Below are 22,102 nucleotides of genomic sequence, written 5' to 3'. Positions count from 1 at the left end.
GACTCAGCAGGAAGATGCTAAGGAAGACCTGTGACCCAGGGATGCTGCTTGAGGAAAGAGGGGGCAGTAGTGGGTGGATTGTTACCCTGCCCGAGGCCTGGGACAGAGGGGACTGGGGGTGGGGATGGTGTGAGCACACATGTCATGGCATGTTTTCAAGGTGAGCTCGGAAGGGTGAGCATGAGAGCTGGAGGTCACTGTGCAGCATGCACCTCATCCTCTACCTGCAGCAAACTTGGGTCTGGAAGATGCATGTCACGCGGAGGGAGGGACTTCTCCCTGCGTGATGTGAACAGGGCCAGTATTTGGTGAGAAGGAAGTTGTGCAGATGGTTCACGTAAGTGTCCTCTATTAACGCCTATGCACTGGTGTGCACACATATACCTGTTTGTGAGTGCTGGGCAGCAAGTGTGTAAAGGAATGTAGCTCAGCTGGGCCAGGGCACTTCCTGGCACTGCCACTAAGATGCTGAGTCAGACACCTCTGTTCTCGGATCCCAGGGACCTCAGGGGGTCTTCCTCCCAGGATGAAAAGATGAAAAGGTAAGTGAACCTGAGCCCTGAGCAGCACCCCCACTCTCTGCAGAAGACCTGAGCAGAGGACCTGAATGGGTTGGTCAGAGCTGATGACATTTAAATTCCAGCTAGGAGTGCTGAGGAGGCCAGGGAAGAGGAAGGAAAAGGTGGCGTGGATTCAAAAGGAGGGACTGGAGTTTGCAGATCTTGGCATTCAGCACCTGAGCTCCGCTGGGCCGGGAATTCAAAGGTCAGGGTGGGGCCAGGACCTGCCTGTGCCTGGGGCAGCCCAGAGCTGCACCCCCTCAGGGCCTTGGAGCAGTTGGACTGCCCTGCCCTCCTGACTTCCCCAGCAAGTGCCCCAGGCTGAAGGCCAGAACCTCCTCCCTGCAGGGCACTGGCTGCCCAGGAGGCTGCCCCATTACCACGGAGAAGACCACTCCCCCTCCATCAGTTGGGGATGCGTGGGATCGGCCCCAGGGAACTGTCAGAACAGGTGGCCTCCGCCTCAGGCCCAGAGCAGAGGGGACGGGCGATAAATCCTAATACCAGCAGCAGGGCAGGGGTAGAAGAGTGACTTATGCAGGAGGAGGGGGGCCCTGAGGGGGTCGGGGTGGCCGAGAGCACAGCTCCCACCAGCCGCCCAAGTCTCCTCCCCAGGGCTTAGGTTCTGGCCCAGGTCCCAGCTCCCCACCTGGGGGCCCTTCCTCCCCATCCCCTCTGTGAAGGATGGACCTGTAGGGGCCACAACAGATATTCTCGACATATCCGAGCTGGAAGGACTCTCAGCTCCATTTCACAGCCCAGCCCTCTCATTCCACAAATGAGAAATCTGAGACCCCAAAGAAAGTGGGGTTTGGCCAAGGTCATAGAATTCATTAGGCCACCACCAAGATATATAAGGTGTTAGATATTTTTACAAATGGGTTTTCTTTTCTGTTAATTTGTTTACTTTTGGCTGTGCTGGGTCTCTGATGCTGCACGTGGGCTTTCTCTAGCTGTGACAAGCGGGAGCTACTCTCTAGTTGCAGTGCATGAGCTTCTCACTGCCGTGGCTTCTCTTGCTGCAGACAGGTTCTAGGGCGTGTGGGCTTCAGTAGTTGTGGCACACAGGCTTGGTTGCCCCGCAGCATGTGGGATCTTCCCAGACCAGGAATTGAACCTGTGCCCTCTGCATTGGCAGGCAGATTCTTAACTACTAACTATAGAAAACCCTGGTGGATTTTCTAAGTTGGTAGAACTTAGAAATGTTTCTGAAGGCTAGACAATCTGGACCCTAATCTGCACTGTGATTAAAATTCAGCCGCATGCCTCTCGCTGGGAAACGCTGCGGTGGAGCCATCAGCGCCTGCCACGCAGCTGCCTCCCGCTCTTCAAACGGGGCCCTGTGAGCACAAGGTCCTTGCGTCAGCTTCCTGGGCTTTGTGAGCCCTTCAGATCGTAGGCAGACATCTGAGTGTCTGTGCTCTGGACATTTTTCTGGAGAGAAGCTCAGAGCTTTAATCGATTTACAAAGAGCTGCAGGACATGAAAGGTTAAGAGTCGTTGGCTAAAAGCATCAGGAATCCGGACTCCAGAGAAATCAGATCTTCGCAACCAGTTGCTAAGCGTCTTTGCAGCATTTACAGACAGAGAGGGGTTGGGCTCCTGTTCCCTGGGTTTATGCGTGTATTTCTTTTTCAATGTGAAAGAACTTCAAAGCTGCAGGATCTAAGTTCCTCCAGGGTAAGTTTCTGGGCCTCTTGTTCACTCTGGAAGGGATCCTCAGAGACTGGGTGGGGGCCTGAGTAGATGAAATGTGATTAATGTCTTGATCTGCCCACCACTACCTGAGCTGCAACTATGACAAGAATCACAGTCATACGGAGGCTGTGACTCAGGAATTGCAAGAATTATTTTATGATTCAGTGCTGATTTTTCAGGACCCTTTTTGTCTCCTGTGAAGTACCAATCACCTTGGGGAGATCAAGGCAAATGCAGACCTCCTGACACATTTTGTGAGGCATACCTCTACTGCCCAAGATCTTTGGCGGGGCGGGGGGTGGGGAGGGGCTTGCTCCTGCAGACAGGAGGGGAGAGCTTCCTGCAGCAGGGCAGCTATGCCCAGAGCATCTCAGAGCCCAGACCTCAGGCATCTTAGTGCTCAGCTGTAGAGAGAAGACTTCCGAGTGCGAGGACCAGCATGCCCTGCCCAGCCTCAGGACACTGGCTGCAGCCCCTAGCCTCTCTATCTTCCCTGTCCCACTTTGCAGCCTCTGCAGCTCAGCCGCTAAGCCCCCTGGGGATTAAGACACTGGAGGAGGGGGCCAGAGAGCAGTTCATGGTGGGGGGTAAGGCGTGAGCTGCGTTCCAAGGAGGGAGGACAGAGCTGGGGTCCCAGGCCCCCTGTATCCACCTTCCTCAGGCTTGCCTGGGGTCTGGACCCTCCAATGGAGAGCCAAGCTCTGCACCCTGGCTGCACAGCTGCTGTTTCTGTCTGGGGCTAAAAATAGCCTCCAGTCTGGCCGTGTCCAGCTCAGGCTGGGCCAGAGCTGTGAAGGAGACATACAGGCAGGAGGGGACAGAAGTGGGCAAGAATCATGCTGCCTAAAGCAGTACAACCCAGGAGAGATGGGGGACACCCCAGGGGAGACTCCCAAGGCGAGACAGGAGACCTCCCCAAAGGGGGATGGTAGACCCCCTCAAGGGCAGACAGGAAACCCCCACGGGAGATGGGAGGCCCCCCCCAAAGAGGGATGGGAGACCCTCTCAAGGGCAGACAGGAAACCTCCAGGGGAGATGGGAGGCCCCCCCAGGGGAGACTCAAGGGGAGACAGGAGACCCCCCAAAGGGGGATGGGAGACCCCAGTAAGGGGAGATGGGAGACCCCCCAAGAAGGGATGGGAGACCCTCCCAAGGGGAGGCTCCCCAAGGGCAGATGGGAGACCCCAGTAAGGGGAGATGGGAGACCCCCCAAGAAGGGATGGGAGACCCTCCCAAGGGGAGGCTCCCCAAGGGCAGATAGAAGACCCCCAGGGGAGATGGGAGACCCCCCCCCAAGAAGAGATGGGAAACCGCCCCAGGGGGAGATGGGGGACCCACCCAAGGGGAGATGAGAGGTTCCCAAGGGAAGACAGATCTCCCCAAGAGGGGATGGTAGACCCCTCAGGGGGAGACAGGAGACCCCCAATGTAGATGGGAGACCCCCCTCAAGGGGAGACTCCTCAAGGGGAGAAGGAGACCCCCAAAGGTGAATGGGAGCCCCCCATAAGGGGAGATGGGAGACCCCCCAGGGAGAGATGGGAGCCCCCTCAGGGGAGACAGGAAACTCAGGTCCTGCATCTTGACTCTGATGCCCCAGAAACTCCTGAAGGGAGGGGTTGGGTTCCTTGGGCCATGCTTCTTGAGGGCAAGGAGGCGTGGAAAGGCCCAGCCAGCTGACCTGGCATTTACGTGCTTGCCAGGTGCCTGCGTCACTGTTTGAAGCACCAGAGACATAAAAGGACCTGATGATGCAGGTGGCGGTGGTGGTGTTTCCTTTGACAGTCAAAGAAACAAAGGCCCGGAGACAAAGCTCACCAAATCCACAGAGCCAGCAGCCCAAATGCAGATCCCACCCAAGCAGAGCGAGGTCCGAGCCAGGTAGGGCACCAAGGTCTGGGGAGGAGGACACAGGATCCCAGAGCTGCCCCCAGGAGACCAGCGTTGGGGGCCCAGCCCTGACCTCTACGGGCTCATCCTGGACACAGTGCACGTCACAAGGCTCAGAGCTATTTCCTCAGATTTGCTCCGAATTTTCAGGTAAATCCTCTCTGGCCGCCACCTGAAAAGGCCCAGAGTCATGATGCCCAGCCAAGTCCCGGGGCGCTGGGACCCCAGAAGCTCAGAGGGAGGAGGGGTCATGCCTGTGGACCGGATTCCTTTCAATGCCTGGAACGAAGCTGCTTCAGGCTTCACACACAGGGGGAGGAAGTGGACAGAGCGGGAGGGAAGGACTTCAGGGGAGAGAGAGAGAGGAAGGGAAGGCAGGTGGGGGTGGGCAGGGGGAGAGAAACAGTGACAGAGGCAGTGAGTCTGGAAGAGGGGCCTGCTGTCCATCCGGGCCGCTGTCTGCACCTGAGGAGCCTGGAGGAACCCAGGAAGGAGCGCCGTCCTGCCCAGCTGACGACGGCAGCTGCGCGGGGGAAACCTCTCGTCAGCAGGAGACCGCACACGCCCAGCCCTGTGTCCACTAGGTCGGCTCGCCTCGTCTTGTGGAGGCCATGCCACAGGCCCCCAGCAGAGCCACTAATGCGATTGGTTACCAGAGCCGCTTGCAGACCCTGCCCGGTCCCAGCCGGCTCCTCCACCCAGTGAGCCAGTTCCGGGGACCTGGGTGGGGGGCCGTCTGCCCGCTCCAGCTTCGGAGGCTCCTGCCTGACCACCCGTTCAGGGCGCCTCCTTGTAGGGAGGACTAGCAAATGCAGGGGAGTCAAAAGAAGCTGCACACAGGACGAGGGGCAGGGGTCGGGGTGGGGCTTTGCCTGCCAAGCTCCCCGAACCCCACAGGAAACCCCCCCCGCCCAGGGTGATTTTACCTCTGAGGACAGAACATGAGGCTGAGGGTCTGTGCGAGGATTCCTGCACGACTTAAAGGCGGGATTGCGTGCTTGTGTTTTGTGTGGAATGTGTGTGTACATGTGTGCGTGTGTGTGTGCTCAGTCTGGAAAACTGGTGACTCACTGAAAAAGGGAGCTTTCTGATCCAAAGAGCTTATTTTCAGCTATTTTTATCTCTTCTTGTATCCTGGCCTTTTTCTCCCCTTGTCTTTTTCAGAAGCGGAGGAATTTGGGGGCAGTGAAGGCTGTGTGTGCTCGTGTGAGAAGACTGGGCCTAGAGGGCACCCCTGGGGTGCAGAGACAGTGCCCATGGGAGTCTGTGGGTGCACAGCGGCCACCCAGCTCTGGTGCATGCATAGGAACAAGTGTGCACAGGCCAGAGAGGTCCCTGACTGTCCACCCCCGTGTACCCCCACCCCCTTCCGCTCCACCGCAGGAAGTCTGATGGGGTTGGGGTATAACTCTGCATTTTCACCTTGACCTCTGCCCCCTCCCAGGCCGCGGCCCCTCACACCCACCAGTGGGCACATTCACATGAATATGTGGCCACAGGCACAGTCCTGGGCCCCTGTCTTGGGAGTGGCCCTGGTCCTCGCATCTTCTCTCTTCTCTGCCCAGACAGCCTCACCCCAAACACTGATGTCTTCTCAGGAAGGCCTTCCTCTGCCTTTCCTCTGTCCTGTCAATAGGGAGAAAAAGCTGGGCTTCTCCAGAGACGCACGCAGCCCAGCCCACCCACCACCGTAGAGCCCCCTCCCCAACCTAACAGTGGTCCAGATGTCCTGGGTCAGCTTGTGCCCAGTCTTGTGGGCCTGGCCGAGCCGGCCAAGAGAGGGAGAGGAGGGGTAGGGGGCTCCTGATTGCTCTGCCTTGGGAAACCCCTCTCCCCACCCTGCACAGAGGCTAGGGTCGCTTCTGGTGAAGCCCTTCCAGCAGGCGGCCTGGGTTCAAATCCTGCCTTAATTTTGGCTCAGCAGCCTGGCCTCCAGGAGGAGATGTTTTGGATTATCTTCCTCTCTTCTCACCCCACACAGAAGGGAAAATCTTCGCCTTTCTTGAAAGATCTGAATCCCTTCCAAGCGGGTGCCTTCTATGCATCTATAAAATGGGGATGTTAATAGGGCCGCCCCACAGGGAGGTTCTGAAAATTAATTCTGGGGAAGGGTGAAGCACACACTTATTAGTCATTATTACCATCCTGATCTGTTGGCGAAGATGGTTCTCAATCGATTGTGCCCCAGGGGACGTCTTGCAGCGTCCAGACACATTTTGGTTGGTGAAACCTGCAGGGGAGGGGGAGACTGGCCTCTAGCTGATTGAGGTAAGAGTGTTGCTAACACTGTACAGAGCACAGGATGCCCCTGAGCAGCGAGCATACAATTTGAGAGGCAAATTCTACAGAGGCTGGGAACCCCGGGGCCAGGAGCTCACCTTCCTCTTGAAGACAATGAGGTGATGATGAGCTGAAGCAGAGGATGACATAAGGGAATCTAAGTTCTAGAGAGAAAATTCCAGGAAAGTTGCATCATGATCACAGAGCTCAGTTAGGGGCCTGCGGACCTGCAGATCAGCAAGGTGCTGTAAGGGTAGCCTGGGGTGGTGGGGAGGCCGGGGCTGGGAGGGAGGGCCTGGTGGAGTCAGGGGGTGCTGAAGCTTCTAGTTTGTAGGACTGGGCAGGGAAAGACTATTTAGCCTCCAGGAGTCCTAGTTGGGGCGAAAGTCCCTCCAGCAACCTGGACGTCAGCTGTGTCCCTTCCACACCAGTGTCCTGACTCCTCCCCCAGGATAGAGACCCCTTCCCCTCGACACCCCGGTGTCCGAGAAGTGGGCATCTGATTTCTTCCCCTTCTCGCTATAGCCCCTTGAATGGATGGAGACAGAGCCCCTCCGCAGACAGAAGAGGAGGACAGCTCTGGGCCCGGAGGCCACTGCCCTCTGCAGTTTCTCAGGGACCGGAGCCCATGCCTGCTAGAGACAGAGGGCGGACACAGAGCCTGGGTGGGCTTGATCAGCACGCAGACTGAGCCTCCTTTAGCCCATTTCCCTGCCCCTTTGCACAGGCTCTGAAGACAAGTTACAGGACATGAGAAGAAACCCCAGATGGCCTCCCCATCAGCAGGTGAACAGGTGAAGTCCTGACCAGATGCCAGAGCAGTTCAAGATGTCACTTCATCCGGAGGGCAGAGGACAAGCAGGAGACCAACAGAGGCCCAGTTGGTCCAAGGAGCACTGGGTAAGGACCAGACCAGAGCTCCAGCCCATGCACCTGGGGCCTGAAGCAGTTTCCTCATCCGCGCTGCAGATGAAATGACCCCTAAGTGTCCGGGTTAAGGATGTCGGTAGCACTTCTGCCTGGAACGCTGTGTTGAGAAGGATTCTGAGGCTGTAGTTAATTCGTGATGCCCGTGGGGAGAGCCAGAGGTTGCTTGTCAATGTCTTGTTACTTCTCTACCATCCTGATGAAGAACAACAGACAGGGGTCATTTGTCAGGGTTCTTCCAGCTCACAAATCCTACCAGTCTATGATTTCAAAGTTAAAATTTCCAGGCACTGGCTGGAAGCACCGGAAGTCAGAGGAAGAAGAGATGTGAGTGGGTTAGAACCTCAGGGAAGGCTTTGGGGAGGAGGCGGCATTCCACGAGGCCGTGCGGGTGCCGCATGCTTGTTGTGCAGGAGGTGGGAGGACATTTATGGGCAAGAAAATGGGGCTGAGCAGAGGCTGTTCACAGTACAGGGAGGAGGAGGCCAGCATCGCTGGAACATGCTGTCTCTGTCTTGGACAAACGGGATCAGACGTGTGAGGTCGTGGTGGTGGTGCCTGAAAACCAGAACTGACTCCGTGGGAAGCCTCAGAACCAGATGTTCCAGCACCGTTATCCCAGGGGCCTCGCCCACACCCCCAGGTGAGCCCCACCTCTGAAGAAGGGGACACACATCAGGGCCGGGGTGACAGGGAGAGCCAGGGGTTCAGCCAGGCTCAGCTTCTAACGTGCAGATGGGACCTCTGCTCTGTGCACCCTGCCCCGCTCACACCCACCTTGCCCCCCGCTCTTTGCAGGGCAGTGGAGATTCTCTGAGGTCCAGAAGGAGGGCAGGGACAGCTGCATCCCAGGAAGGAAGACTTGCTGGAGGAGACAGACCGCACAACGGCTTTCAGCCAGGGATGCCCGCATGAGCACTGAGGGCCAGGGTCCCGGCTCCTGCCTGCTTCCCCCAAACCCTATCTAGCCTGTTGGATTATGTCCCTGAGCCGCAGAGAAGGCAGGAGGGCCTGGGGACTCTGCATGATGGTGGAACAGATCCTGGCCCTGCTGTTTGGTGGGCACTTCTGTCCTTCCTCCTCCTTCTCCACCTCTCCTATCCCTGCCTCCCCTCCCGGGTCTCCCCAGCTTTTGCTCAACAGGACCCAGAAAGTTCTGTCGTGTGTCTCTCACCACTAGGCACCCAGGCAGAAGAGAGGATGGTGTCTTCTCCTCTGGGGCGTGTCCCTCTCCACCTGGGTCTGCCGGCCTGGCTCAGAGCAGCATAGGAACTCTTGTCCTTCTCACAGCCTGCCTTTCTGATCCCCACCTGGCTCTTTCTCAGCGGGTCCTGCTCATCTCAGGGCCCCTCGAGGTCCTTCCTTCTGGCTTTGCCGCCTGAGCTCAAAGCGGGCTCTGGCCCCCATGAAATTTCCTCGCATGGAGAAAGGGGCCCAAGATAGCAAGGAGGCTCCTGCAAACCCCCAACCAGCTCTCCCCCATCATACTCCCTGCCTCCCCCAGCTTTCCTCCCCAGCTCTCCCCACCCCCAAGTCTCTTGTCCACAGCAAATCCGGCCCCCGCACAGGCCACAGGGCAAGAGTAGCCACTCTCACAGTTGGAACAGTCATCCTCAGCTACCCATCCCCTGTCCCCTGTCCCTTCCTCTCCTGGGGAGTCGCCTCCAAAAAACACCCCTCCTCACTTGCCCACCTTTTCCAGAGCATCCAACCCCCGCACCTGAGGCACAAGAAAGACCACTTTCCTTCAGTAAGGAGCAAAGGACAGCAACCCTGGGCCCTCCCGGGGTCCCCAGCTGCCCCCACAGAAGCCAGGGCAAGGCACTTGACTCCCCCAGCACCCCCAGGGTCCCCGAGCACTGCTTTCTCCCAGGGCACGCGTCCCGCCCCGGGCCAAGCCACCAGCACCCAACCCTCCCCACTCTGTTTACACAATCGCTTCAGGCCTTATCTGGGCCCCTTATCACTGTGTTGTGATAACCAAATAGACTCTGGTGTCAGAGACAGGAAACTCAAATCTGTATCCCTCAGCCTGGAGACTGAGGCGATAAGACAGCAGCCAGGGACCTGGGAGCCGGCTGCGACCTCACCTGGGGCCTGGGCAGACACAGGGTCAGAGGGCACGGGCGGGAGGCCCTTCCTCCCCCCAGCCCCGCCTGATGCAGGACTAACAGGAAGGAAAGGAAGGCCTCCCCATGGGGCCTGTGAAGAGACCTAGAGCCCTTTCCAGTGGGAACAGATGTCCCAGTGCTATTTCCTCAGGGCGCCACTGCCTGGCCAGCAGGTAGGAGGGACTGGAGCCACTGGGGGGAAGGTGGGCAGCATCCATTCCGGCCCATCGGACCCCGTTGTCTGTAGAACAGAGGCCCCGTTACATAAGTGCCAGCTGACTTGGTAGAAGCTATGACTAAGAAAACTTTCCAAAGACAGTTGGTGGCCCTCCACCCCCTCCAAGGGGTGAGAACTCCCCCCACAGAGAGGGGGCAGAGATTAGGGCTCCTCACTAGCTCCCTGGCCCTGACTCATCACACACACAAACACTCCCCAACACTCTTTCCCAAAACGGTTCCCACCCACCCGTCCACCCTCCCACCGGGGCTGGTGACAAAACGAACGCCCCAGAGATCTTGCCAAGTTCTGGGCCAGGCTGAGCCCAGGGAACACGAAATTCCCCGTGGAGTAGGAGGCCAGATGCCCACGGAAGCCAACAACGTCCATTCAAGGGACGGCCACCTCCGAACGCCACCAAGTTGGCTGCGTGGTTTCTCAAGTAGCCGGGGCAACTCTCCTTCCAAGAAGTTCATATTGGCTTGTAAAGGGGTCTTCAAGACCACCCTTCCCCTTCCCCGCCCTCCTTGTTTACAGAGAGTTACCCATCCACGCTGCAGCCCATGGGGTCACAGAAGAGCCGGACACGACTTAGCGACTTAGCAACAACCACCACCCATCCCCAGCTGGATCCATCTGTTCCATCACCAGTTGTCACCAGGCTCCTGCCATGTGCCATGAACAGTCCAGGCAACGGTGACCTGAAGACCAGTCTTTGCTCAAGGAGCTCATAACCACATTGGTGAGACAGGCCAGGAGGCAGCTGCGGGCAAACACTAAGTAGGGAAGTGGGGGCGGAAGGCAGGTTCCAAGAAGCAGCAGACATGGGATGGGACGGGGGTGGGGGTGGGTTCATGGAAACTTACTGGGAGAAATGACATCTAAGCTGACATAGACAAAAGAGGGACATCCTGTTTCATTCACTAAGGGTCTGCTCAGCACATAGTGTGGCCAGAGTAGGGCCAGGCAGGCTTCATGAAGACAAGTCAGCATCATGGCCACCACTGGAGCTGGTCACCTGGCGGGGGACGTAAGCTGAAAGGAGGCATGTGTGAGGCATCACCCAAGGGAAAGGTCAGTGAGGCCCAGGGCGGGTCCAGGAGAGGACGAAAGGAGGGATGTGCAGGTGGGAAGACCAGGAAAAGCTCCAGGGAAGGAGTGGAATTTGGGTTCGTGGTGGGGGTGGATGGAATTTAGAGGTACAGATGAGGGGGGCACACTGCAAGCCAACCTAATGACACCAGCAACGTTTAAGAGCCAGTGATGTCTGGGGGACAAGAATAGACCTGTGTGACTGCCAGTACGGGAGAGGACCTGATGGTGGTGGGCGTGGCTTGAACACAAATCGAGGGGGGCCTTGTAACAGGTGGTTCAGAAATTTAAGGCGAGGCCCAGAGGGGCTAAGGAATTCTTTTGGTGTCACCGAATTAGTACAAAAGCAATTTGAGTTCAACTTCAGCACTCCTTCTGCAGGCCCTAGGCTGGGAGGTGCCCCCTCCCAGGCTTTGGGCCCCTCCCCATGGCCCACTTCCCTCTCCCCTGCCAGAGGGGGGCTCCCCGCTCCTGGCTGGTAGACCCCAGGCTGTCAATGCAGGCTGCCCTGCTCTTAGTCCTGCATTTTTAGATGGGTATGGAAATGCTCTTAAAAAGGGGACAAAAGTTATCTCGAGGCCTGGGTGAAGGACCAGCCCAGCGCAGTCCAGCCTGAAATACCTGGAATTCTCCCAGCTGGCCCAGAGCCTCTTCCTTAACCCATCCAGATTGCGGACCCATGGGTTTCAGGGTTAACCCTGTCTGGTTCTGTGCCGCGTGCACGTGGGTCCCCAGAACTCCCTCTGAACAGTGGGGCCAGAATAAACGCCTGGGTTGGAAGCCCCCACTCTGGAGTTAGGGCTGTGATGGTGAGAGCGGCCACGAGGTGGCGCCATGAGCCTGGCGCCCGGCTGGCCCGCTAGCTGCCGACACCTGCTGTCGGGGCGGCGGCGGGGCGGCTGTCCCAAGGCCGCCACGGCTGGTTGGCCGGGGAGAACCAGACCAGGGCTGCTCTCAGCCCCCTCCTCTCCTTTGTCAGCCATCTAGGACCACGCGACTGGATCTTGCTCAGTGGGAGAACAGTGTGTGGGGTGGTGCGGTGTGCTGGAGGAGGGATATGTGTGTGTCCTTGGAGTTTGAGAGTGGGGGTGGGGCAAGGTCAAAGATGCGTTTTTTTCTTGGCCTGATAAGCTTCTTGGAAACAAACGCCAAACCCTGGATATCTGCTGCTGCCCCAGAATCGGACATTTGAAGGGGCTATCCTGTGAGGGTTTGGATGCGTCTAATAAGCTTCCTTCTCTTGTTTTTTCATCCAGAACCCAGCCTTCCCAAAGTCCACGCTTCACCCACCTCAGTTTGTTTCTGTGGTTAAATATGCATTTCTATAAATGTCATTTTCCAGACCCCCTCTCAACAGCTTTCTGCAAAACACAGCTCAGACACACATCTGTGCACACAGGTCCATCCTCCTGCCAGCCCCGAGTTCCCCCCCCCCCCCCCCCCGCCACACACACACACATCACCGCCCCACGCTTCTCACACAGAGTTCGTGCACATTATCTTACAGGCATCACTCTTCGTGGGACGGCAGATGCGTGCCAGTGTGTGTGCACGTGAATACACACGTGAACACGCGCACTCACACATACACACACCCTGAGACAGCAGACACAGGGTGATGCTGACCCCCACCCAAGGTGAGCTGCACACCCTTTGACCTTGGGTGGGAGATTTGTTTCCATCTCACACAGGCTGGCTCAGAGCTCAGCACAGGGAGCTGGACCTGGACGTGGAGCAGAAACAGGAAGGGCTGTCCCCAGCCCTAAGGAGAGGGAGTCAGAGTTTGGAATCTTCTGTGAGGTCAGGGATGAGGGAGATGCGCCTGTGCCAACAGGAGCCAGGAACGGTTGCCTTTGAACTTTGCCTTCGCAGGTCAGCCAACGGTCAGGGAGTTTGTTGATGCAAGAAGAAAAGTTACACTAACGTGGAGCTGAAGCTGTGGGTGTTCAAAAAAGGGAAGGACCAGCAAGAGGAGGAAAGGACCAAACCACAGAGGTGGGAGCAGCGCCTGCGGACAAGAAGCCCGTCGGAGAACTTGGGAACAAAGACCGTGTTGAAATCTCAGATGAGGAGGGAGGGGATGGAAGCCGAGAGGGGTCGGAGGAGGACCAATCAAGGGCGGGGCGGGGCGGGGGTGGGGGAGAAGGAGGAGGGTTTTGAGAATGTGGGGGCGGGGAGCCAGAGTGCCGCTATGGCGGCTCAGCTGTTACTTACAAGCACAAGCTCTTCTCAATCCTGATTAACAGGAATTAAGTGGCATATGGCTAATCCTCCCGCTTGCTATTAGTGCTCCCAGCCCTGCAGAGGGACCGGCGGCCCTCCTCAGCCAGGCCCCGGCATTCACGCACCAGGGCTTCCAGCCAAGGGGAGGAGAAGAGGAGGCTGGAAACTTTCTCTACCTCCCTGCACAGAATACCCATCCTGTGTACCTGTGCCCTTTGTCTTTCCTTCTTCCAAAATTCATTCCTGTCTCTTGTTTTATATAGATCATCACAGAACACCTCTGAGAGACCGAAGACCCAAGTTATTCTCATGAAAGAACTAGGAAAACAAACCCAGGGAACTGAGAGGATTTAACCCAGGACTGACGACTCGGTGGATGACTCTGGGGTCCTTGTGCCCAGCCCAGTCCAGCCCAGAACAGCCCTGGAAGATAGTGGCTCATCTGCTCCTAGAGGAAGGGAAAGAGGAGGGGGATGGGAAGAGGAAGGTGGGGAGGGGACAAAAGAAAAGAGCTGGAAAGATTTGAACTTCTGACCTTGGCTGGGGCAGAGCCAGGATAACTGAGGACCCCAGCCTCGTCCCAGGTGAGTAGGAATCAGACCCTGGGGTGATGAAGATTTGTGTGGAGGAATGTGCTCCCCGGGATAGTCAGAGGGTGGTGAGCCGTCAGGGAAGGGAGGGAAAGTGTGCCTTTCAGGCAAAGCCCCACCCCTAGCCTTAGCGGCTGCAGCTTCATCCTCCTGCAACAGAAGCCCCTCCCCGCCTGGACGGGCTGACTCCCAGGCACTGGGTTCCCTGAGCAGGTGGAGAGTGGCCTGGGGGCTCCAGGCAGCCACCACTGGAGGGAGGAACCGAAGAGGAGGAGGACAGAGCCGGCACCCCCTACTACTCACAGAAAGCACCTGGCATCAGACTGAAATGTTTCTTCCCCTTCGGGGTTCACAGTCCAGAAGAAAGACAATTGCATACCATTCACACCTATGTAAATAATGGTAAGCTATGATAGACACTATTGAGAGCTTCCCGATGGCTCAGTGGGTAAAGAATCTGCCTGCAATGCAAGAGACACAGGAGACTCAGTTTCAATCCCTGGGTCAGAGAGATTACCTAGAGGAGGAAATAGCAACTCACTCCAGTATTCTTTCCTAAAGAATCCCCTGCCCAGAGATACATGCTTTGGAACACAGGAGTAAGTGGTTAATTCTGCTCAGGGTGGTGGGGAGGGTAAAGGTAGGACTCGCTCCCCTGTTAGAAAGCCTTCCTAACCTCATCTCCTTCCAGATGCGTTAGGAAGCTCTCTGCCTGGCACCCGAGGTTCTTTGCAGGGACCCCTTCACCTGCTCAACTGATCTGGAAGCCATGCACTTCTTTTCTTTTAAGGAGCACCTTGAATGTTCCAACTCCACGCTCTTAATTCCAAAAGTCTAAATTTAAACATTTGCTGTCTTCCCTATGCTCTAAGTTTCTTCTAACCATAGGTTTTAATGTTACTAGTGCCTAGTATTTTAGGTTTATTTTTAAAAACTCATGCGTAGGTTACTATTATTATCATCTGTTTTTAGAGCCAGTGCTTACCTGCAGATTGCCTACCTGCTCACCAGCGTTTTTGCTCCTCTTTGCTTCTTTCACCCCATGGCTTCCTTCCGGATCGTTTTCTCCTTTTCTTTTAGATCATGCTCGAGTATTTCTTTCAACACAGAAACAGCTGATCAGCTGTCACCTGTTTTTACCCTTATTCCTGAGCCCTCGTTTAGCGGGCGATGCAGTCCTGGACTGTTCTCTCATTTCCTCAGCTCTTTGGAACAGTTATTTTCTTTTGTTCCAGCCTCTCTTACTGCTGTTGTTCCCTTGTAGATGTCCTGTCTTTTCAGTGTAACTAACCACTGTTTCTTCTGGTTTGGGGTTCTGATACTTCACCATGTTATGTCTAGAGATGGCCTGTCAGGCTGGGCGACTAAACGGAAGGAGACATTTCTCTCTCCTGGGCACTCAGGCAGGATGCCTCCTCAAACTAAGGATCTGTGTCTTTCATCCATTCTGGGCCTTTCTGAGTCATTGTCTCCTCACTTACTGCATTTTCCTTGTTCTTATTTTATTCCTCTGCAGTTTTTATCCTCTGTTACAAGTCTTAACATCTTTTTCAAATTTTCATGTCTTTACCTCTCTGTGTCTGATCCTGCATAATCTCCTAAGATCTCTCACTTCGTTAATTTTCTTTCAGACAATTTTTTAAAATTATATTTTATTTATTTGGCTGCCCTGGGTCTTCGGTTCGGCATGTGGGATACTTAGCTATGGCGTGTGAACTCTCAGCTGTGGCAAGTGGGACCTAGTTCCCAGATCAAGGATGGAACCCAGGCCTCTTGCATTGAGAGTGCAGAGTCTTAGCCACTGGACCACCAGGGAAGTCCCCAGTCAATTCCGTGGAGTTCTTTTTTTTTTTTTTTTCCTCCTAAAGGTTTCATTCCTACTAATTCTGCAAGTGTATGCGTGCTAAGTCGCTTCAGTCGTGTCTGACTCTTTGCAACCCCATGGACAGTAGCCCCAGGCTCCTCTGTCCAGGCAAGACTACTGGAGTGGGTAGCCATTCCCTCCTTCAGGGGATCTTCCCAACCCAGGGATCGAACCCAGGTTTCTTCGTTCTCCTGCACTGCAGGTGGAGTCTTCACCACTGAGCCACCTCGGAGGCCCCTACTAACTCCCTATGCAGCTCTTTCTTGTCTCCCTCGTCTTTCCAGCGCCCCTGTGTTTCTCTGTGTTTTCTAGCCCTCTTATCTCTGTGCACTTTGTAAGGCAACTTATTTTATTGTCCCTTTTGGATTATTTCATTATCTCAGGGTTCAAGGCTGATTCCTCTGCTGGTCACATGCTGCTTCTGTATGAGGCGGGCCGTCTCCTCCCAGGACTTGGAAATTATGGTTTGCATCTTTGTGGGGTTGTTCCCTTCATGGGGGCCTTTGTGCTCTCAGGACACACCAGGAACAGTTGTGGGTTTGCTTCAACTGACTGCCCATAGGTTGCCCCAGTGTGAGAACAATTTTTACATTAATTTGGGGGCTTGGGGATTCCCACACCCTGAGAGAGAGTGAAAGTTCACACCCCACATCTGGAAATTTGAGTTTTTCACGGGAAACATTTTTTTTTTTCCTTTTCCAGAGCCTACAGCAGACAATGATGGATGGAGATTTTTCCTAGCCATCTCCCCCTGTCAGAGCCAGAATTCCAGGTCCAGGGTCCTGCTTCAGACGGTCCTAGGCCTGTCCCCGTCCTCTTGGGTCATGAGCTACTCCCCTGGCTTCGCAAACCCTCCTCCTGTTCACTGTGCTTTGGCTCCAGTTTGCAGACTTCCTATTTTGGCTTTAAACTCCTTCCTTTTTCTGTCGCTTGAGGATTTCTTTATTTCAAGCTCAATGTACATGTTAATTTTCATGTTATATTTTATTCAGAATCTCCCTGTGTGATGCAGCGGAGCAGTGGAGATCCACACTGGCTCATTCTGTGAGTTGCTAGACGCCTAAGGCACAATTATTTTTCCTTCTGTCTCTCCTATGGGACTACAGACTCCTGGAAGAAAAAAACTGTGCCTGAATTATCTCCGGTCCTTCGCTCAGTTCTGGGGACAAACACAGTATGAGAGTGACGTTTGCTGGACTGGACGGATACTTAAATGATGGAAGGTGATCATCAAAGGTTATGCAGGTCTTTTCACATCTCCAGGAAGAGTTCTTCAATCATTCCAAACACACGGGTATTATTTTATTCTGAAAAATCTTTATAGGTGATTCTGTAGCATATGTTATGATTGTGACATCGATGTGCCTCAACACTCTTAACGTGGCCATCAAGCAAGCAGCATGCCGCAGGCCTTCAGAAGACGCAACACAAGGCCAGCACTGACCCGTGGCCCTCCAGCTGGAGGCCGTGGCATGGAGGTGGTTTGCTGTGATTTCACTCACAGAGAGCACTGTGTGTGTTTGGTGGAGAACGTTCAGCAGGCCTACCTGGGAGAGCAGCTCGGGCTACAGGGACTTGAGGGGAAGAGGCTGCCAAGGCAGCCGAGGCAGGAGACAGAAACACAGAAACAAAATGATGAGAAATCCATAATCACCGCGTGATATTTAACCAAACTTTCCCAGATATGAACAGCTAAATTTAAAAAAAAGTAAAAATATTGATGTGTAAGTGGCACAATAAATAAATTGTGTGAATATTCAAAACCTTAAAAGGGATTCCCAGGCGGCTCAGTGGTCAAGAATCCACCTGCAGTGCAGGAGATGCAGGTTTGATCCCTGGGCCTGGAAGATCCCCTGGAGGAGGAAATAGCAACACACTCCAATATTCTTGCCTGGAGAATCCCATGGACAGAGGAGTGTGGTGGGCTGCAGTCTATGGGGCCACAAAGAGTCAGACACCACATAGGAACTAAACAACAACAACAATCCACAACCTTGCACCCAACTGAGGCAGGAGACAGATGGACCCCTGGAATTTGTCACCTGTGGACAGCTGCTGCTGCTGTTAAGTCACTTCAGTCATGTCCAACTCTGTGCGACCCTATGGACAGCAGCCCACCAGGCTGTTCTGTCCATAGGATTCTCTAGGCAAGAATACTGGAGTGGGTTGCCATTTCCTTCTCCCACCTGTGGACAAAGACTCCAAGATAAAGAAAATGACAGGGCAGGGGGAGCTGAGTCCCCTTTCCCAAACCTCTAAGTAGGTAGGGGTGTGCCCGGGAGGGAGTATGAGGCACAGAGGTGCCCGGCAGCAATGGCGAGGCCCTGGTCTCTCTCCAGTGCCTCCAGGAAGTGAACACTGGGAATACAACTCGAGTGAAGAGAAAACTAGCTCTCACTGGGAGGGTTGGGATAAAAATACCTCCAGTCTGTAAACACAGCAGCAGGACAGGTATCTGGGAAGGAGCGTCCAGGCAACAGGTCCCATCTGCCCTGGTCTTCTCACCCTGGCATGGCCCTAACTCAGATTACACGTCTCCAGTCTCGAAACATAGATTGGGAAAAGTTTCTTGCTTTCCCCAGGACAGTGGAAATATTCTTGAGGCTAAGGGGAGAGAAAGAGAGCTGATCTGTTTTATTTCTTGGCAGGTGTCCTTCTGGGAGGCGATGGGGAGTGTTGTTTATCAGCCCCCCTGGCCCCCGCCATCCCTCTTCTCACCCAAGCCCTGCTTCTCCACTCACCCAGAAAAGGCACTGTGGCTGACACCCTGAGCCCTGACCGGGAGCTGGCATCCATCATCCTTAAGGCCCTCATCCTGGAAGAAGCCAATCCCATGTCAGGTTTCATGTGGGCATGTCACAGTTTGTCCTTGGTGGTGGTGGTGTCAAGGCTCCCTGTGCGCCAGTGAACAAAGAGGCCCTGGGTGATGCTGACCCCAGGCAGAGGGGAGAGGCTTCCTCTCTCACCCACGGCACATGTGATTCCTTTGCTTAAACACACACCCCACGCTGACACACTCTGGCTTCTGACACTCAGGCTCCTTTGGGTGAGACATGAAAGACCTGCCAAATAGCTTGTTACAAAGTTTCTCTCTAGGAAGCCCCTTTAAGCCCAAAGTTGGATATTCATATGACCTTCTTCAAGTGAACCACTGTGGTGGAGAGGAATGTGCAAATAAATCAAGGTGTACAACTTTGCTTTCTAATCCAACACAAGCACCATGTCTGATTTTTAGCCCCCAAAACTGTGTTTGCCTCTAGGAGGGTGTGGAACCAAAAGATACAATCAAGCCAGATAGTGGGAGGAGGAAGAATGTATTACTTTCAGGAAGTAAGGAGAACATGAGGGATCCTTCCCCAAGCAGCTCCTCCCCAAAGAGCAAAATTGGGGAAGTTTTGCACTGAAGGTTACATGCATCTTCATGAAGGGGCTTGAGCAGAGGTGAACTCAGCATAGAATTGGGGCAAAAGTCAGCAGAGTCCAAGCTTGAGTTGATGGCAGCCCCGAGAGTCGGCATCATCACTCTGTCCTTCTCCCTGGTGGGTGCCTGAGTTCCTGCAAAACTCAGAGGCTGTGTGAGATGGTTACGTATTTCCCTTGAAGAGGGACTGGGACTCTGTTTTGTCGCTAAACTGTTGAGTTTTTGTTTGTTTTGCTTTTTGTAGAATTTTTTTAAGATTTTGTTTTTTATGTGGACCATTTTTAAAGTTTTTCTTGAATTTGTTACAATATTGTTTGTATTTTATGGTTTGGTGTTTGGTTGCGAGGCATGTGGGACCTAGTTCTCTAACCAGGGATTGAACCCACTCCTCATGTATTGGAGGGTGAAGTTTTAGCCACTGGACCACTGGGGAAGTCCCCTGCGCTGTTGTTTCTTGACTCCTCCTTTGTTTCTGCATTCTGTCTCTTCCCTTAAGAGCATTGATTACTGAGACCTGTTCAAGGGCACGCGCTGTGGCCAAGATTAGATCACAGAAAGGCTCAAGCCAAACATGGCTGCTTTTATGTCTAGAGGAGAAGGGGGCGACAGAGGATCAGATGGCCGGATGGCATCACCGTCTCAATGAACATGAGTTTGAGCAAACTCTGGAAGATGGTGAAGGACGGGGGAGCCCCGCGTGCTGCCGTTCACGGACTTGCAGAGTTGGACACGACAGTAACTGAACAATAACAACAACAATGCCTGGATTTCTTTCTCCAGGGACCACCTACTATCTGCTTGCATTGTTAGAGGAAATGTCTGCTACTTGCTGACAAAAAAAATGTTGCCTGTCATTTCAATAAACAGAGAGCGTTGCCCACCAGCAAGCCATCAGCCAGTGCAGCCCACCAGCAGTGAGCCCTGAGAGGAGAGAGGAAAACAGTTCTCAGGCCCTAGATATTTAAGATGCATATCAAAGGAATGATTTCAATGAGCCCAGACTCTTGGATCATCCCACAAATAGAAAAGCACCAGTCATTAATTTGAGATGTCCAGTTTGTGTGTGTATATGTGTATGTGTGAGATTAGCGCTCATCTCTTAACATTTGATTACATGTGATTTTTTCAGTAAAAACTTTTATACATCCTGACTCCCCATAGCTCTCTGAAGCAGTCCCTCAGACTATGAGAGGCTGTTTCCCTGGTTGTATCCTCAGTAAATCCAACCTTCCTGGGAAAAAAAAAAAAAACCACCACCACAATTTGCAATTTTTAGGTTGTATGCTGTTTTTTTTCAGTCTATATAGTGTTTGCTGAGATTATGGGGAGGTGTCCTCCTACTCAAATAAAACTAAGGAAAGACATTGAAGAGAAAGAGAAGATGATACTTAAGATAAAATGTGAGAAAACAGAATTGGAAATATTGCAAGAGGGTAGGGCTTGAAGAGAGGGGACCTGGAGCCAGTTACTGTTACTTTTTCAGAATTCAGTCACACTGGAACCGAGCTGGACACTGTGGGGCTCTGGGGCACAAAAGCCTTTCTGTGTCCTCCATTCTCTTGTTTGCAGAAAATAGCTTCAATCAGCTTCCAGGAAGCTTTCCTCATTTCTAGTGGGCAGGTTCAAACAGTTGCTAATAGAAAAGGGAAGAGCTGCAGAGAGGAGGGAGGAGAAGTCAAGGAACAATAGTGCAGCCTTAGGTCAGGTCCTATTTCCTTCTCAAGGGGAAGGTGTTTTACAGCTACTGGAACCCCAGCCAGGTGGGGAAGTTAACTGTATGCTGCCCGCATGCACTCAGATCCCTGACAGGTTGGATCTAGGTGGATGATGTTGACATCTGATTCAGTTTAGTTCAGTCGCTCAGTCGTGTCTGACTCTTTGTGACCCTACGGACTGTAGCATGTCAGGCTTCCCTGTCCATCACCAACTCCTGGAGTTTGCTCAGACTCACGTCCATCAAGTTGGTGATACCATCCAACCATCTCACCCTCTGTCATCCCCTTCTCCTGCCTTCAATCTTTCCAGGCTTTACGGTCTTTTCTAATGAGTCATTTCTTTGCATCAAGTGGTCAAAGAATTGGAGCTTCAGCTTCAGCATCAGTCCTTCCAATGCATATTCAGGGTTGATTTTCTTTAGGATTGACTGGTTTGATTTCCCTCCAGTCCAAAAGATTCTCAAGGGTCTTCTCCAGCACCACAATTCAAAAGCATCAATTCTTTGGCACTCAGCCTTTATGGTCCAACTCTCTTATCTGTCCATACATGAGCACCTAGTATGCTCAAAATCTTTTCTCACATGATCTTCAAAGTGACCATTTGAGGTGGATATTGTTATCCCTATTTTATAGACAAGGAATCCATGACTTAGAGAAGCAACTTTCCCAAGTTTACAAAATCCAAGGTTTTGAATCATTGTCCATCAGATGTCAGAGCCCATGTTCCTCCCTTGGACATGCTGCTTCCAGCATCTCTTCAGTCTGTTTGAAGGTGAATCTGATTTTTAACATAAGTTCACAGTGAGACCAATCCAACTGTAACATTGAAGTTTGGAACAGAGAAAGGTTTATTGCAGGGACACACAAGGAAACAAGGGGTTCATGCTCTAAAAAACCCTATGCTCCTCAATCATTTTCCAGGAAGAGTTTTTAAAGGCAAAGTTCAGAGTGAGCGCTGCAGTGTGTATGACTTCCTTCTGTTTGGTTGGTGGGGAGATAACAGGGTGATGCCCAGGAACCTTGTGCTCAGCCTGAAATTACCATCCTCTACCTGGGCAAGGACCCTGGTTCTTGCTGAAGGACTCAAAGGTATGTTGTGCACTACCCGTAAGGAGGAACCAGGACCCTGCTTTATCGAGGTACTATTGTTTCTTGACTCCTCCTCCTCTGTTTCTGCATCCTTTCTCTTTCCTAGTTAGAAACTTTGAACATGCCCTTTGGAATTCAGGGAAGGTCTAGAAGGCCTTTTTCCTGCTTTGGATGAAGAATTTCTCTGCCATATCAGTAAACAAAGGACGTTTCAGCCATCAAGCCTTTAGCCCATGCAGCCTCTCCCACTCTGAGGGGATTCAGAAGGGAGAAAAACAGGATACTGGCCCTAGATAGTTAAAAGACATATCAAAGGAATGATTTCAGTAAGTCGGGACTCTTCCCATATGTAGAAAAGCCCAAAATTCATTAACTTGAGGTATCTGGCTTTTCTTTAATTAACAGTAATCTCATGATGTTCTGACTAT

The 22,102-nt window shown here is 53.4% G+C and overlaps 1 long non-coding RNA gene across 3 annotated transcripts; it reads left to right on the top strand.

Annotated features, from left to right (window-relative positions):
* Nucleotides 1,889-17,295, top strand: LOC106503733. Of its 3 annotated transcripts, XR_001297445.2 has the most exons (10): nt 1,889-2,240; nt 3,959-4,295; nt 5,310-7,325; nt 7,822-7,995; nt 8,151-10,422; nt 12,645-12,767; nt 13,259-13,579; nt 13,799-13,987; nt 15,833-15,913; nt 16,152-17,295. It is a non-coding gene; the product is annotated as an uncharacterized LOC106503733 (long non-coding RNA). The 3 variants fall into 3 exon arrangements; XR_001297446.2 differs by lacking the exon at nt 15,833-15,913 and having other exon boundaries at nt 16,442-17,295; XR_001917520.1 differs by having other exon boundaries at nt 15,833-17,295.

Source organism: Capra hircus, chromosome 29 (genome assembly GCF_001704415.2).
Source record: "Capra hircus breed San Clemente chromosome 29, ASM170441v1, whole genome shotgun sequence".
NCBI lineage: Eukaryota > Metazoa > Chordata > Mammalia > Artiodactyla > Bovidae > Capra > Capra hircus.
The sequence above is the reverse complement of the archived record's forward strand: the minus strand, read 5'-3'. Positions and strand labels throughout refer to the sequence as shown.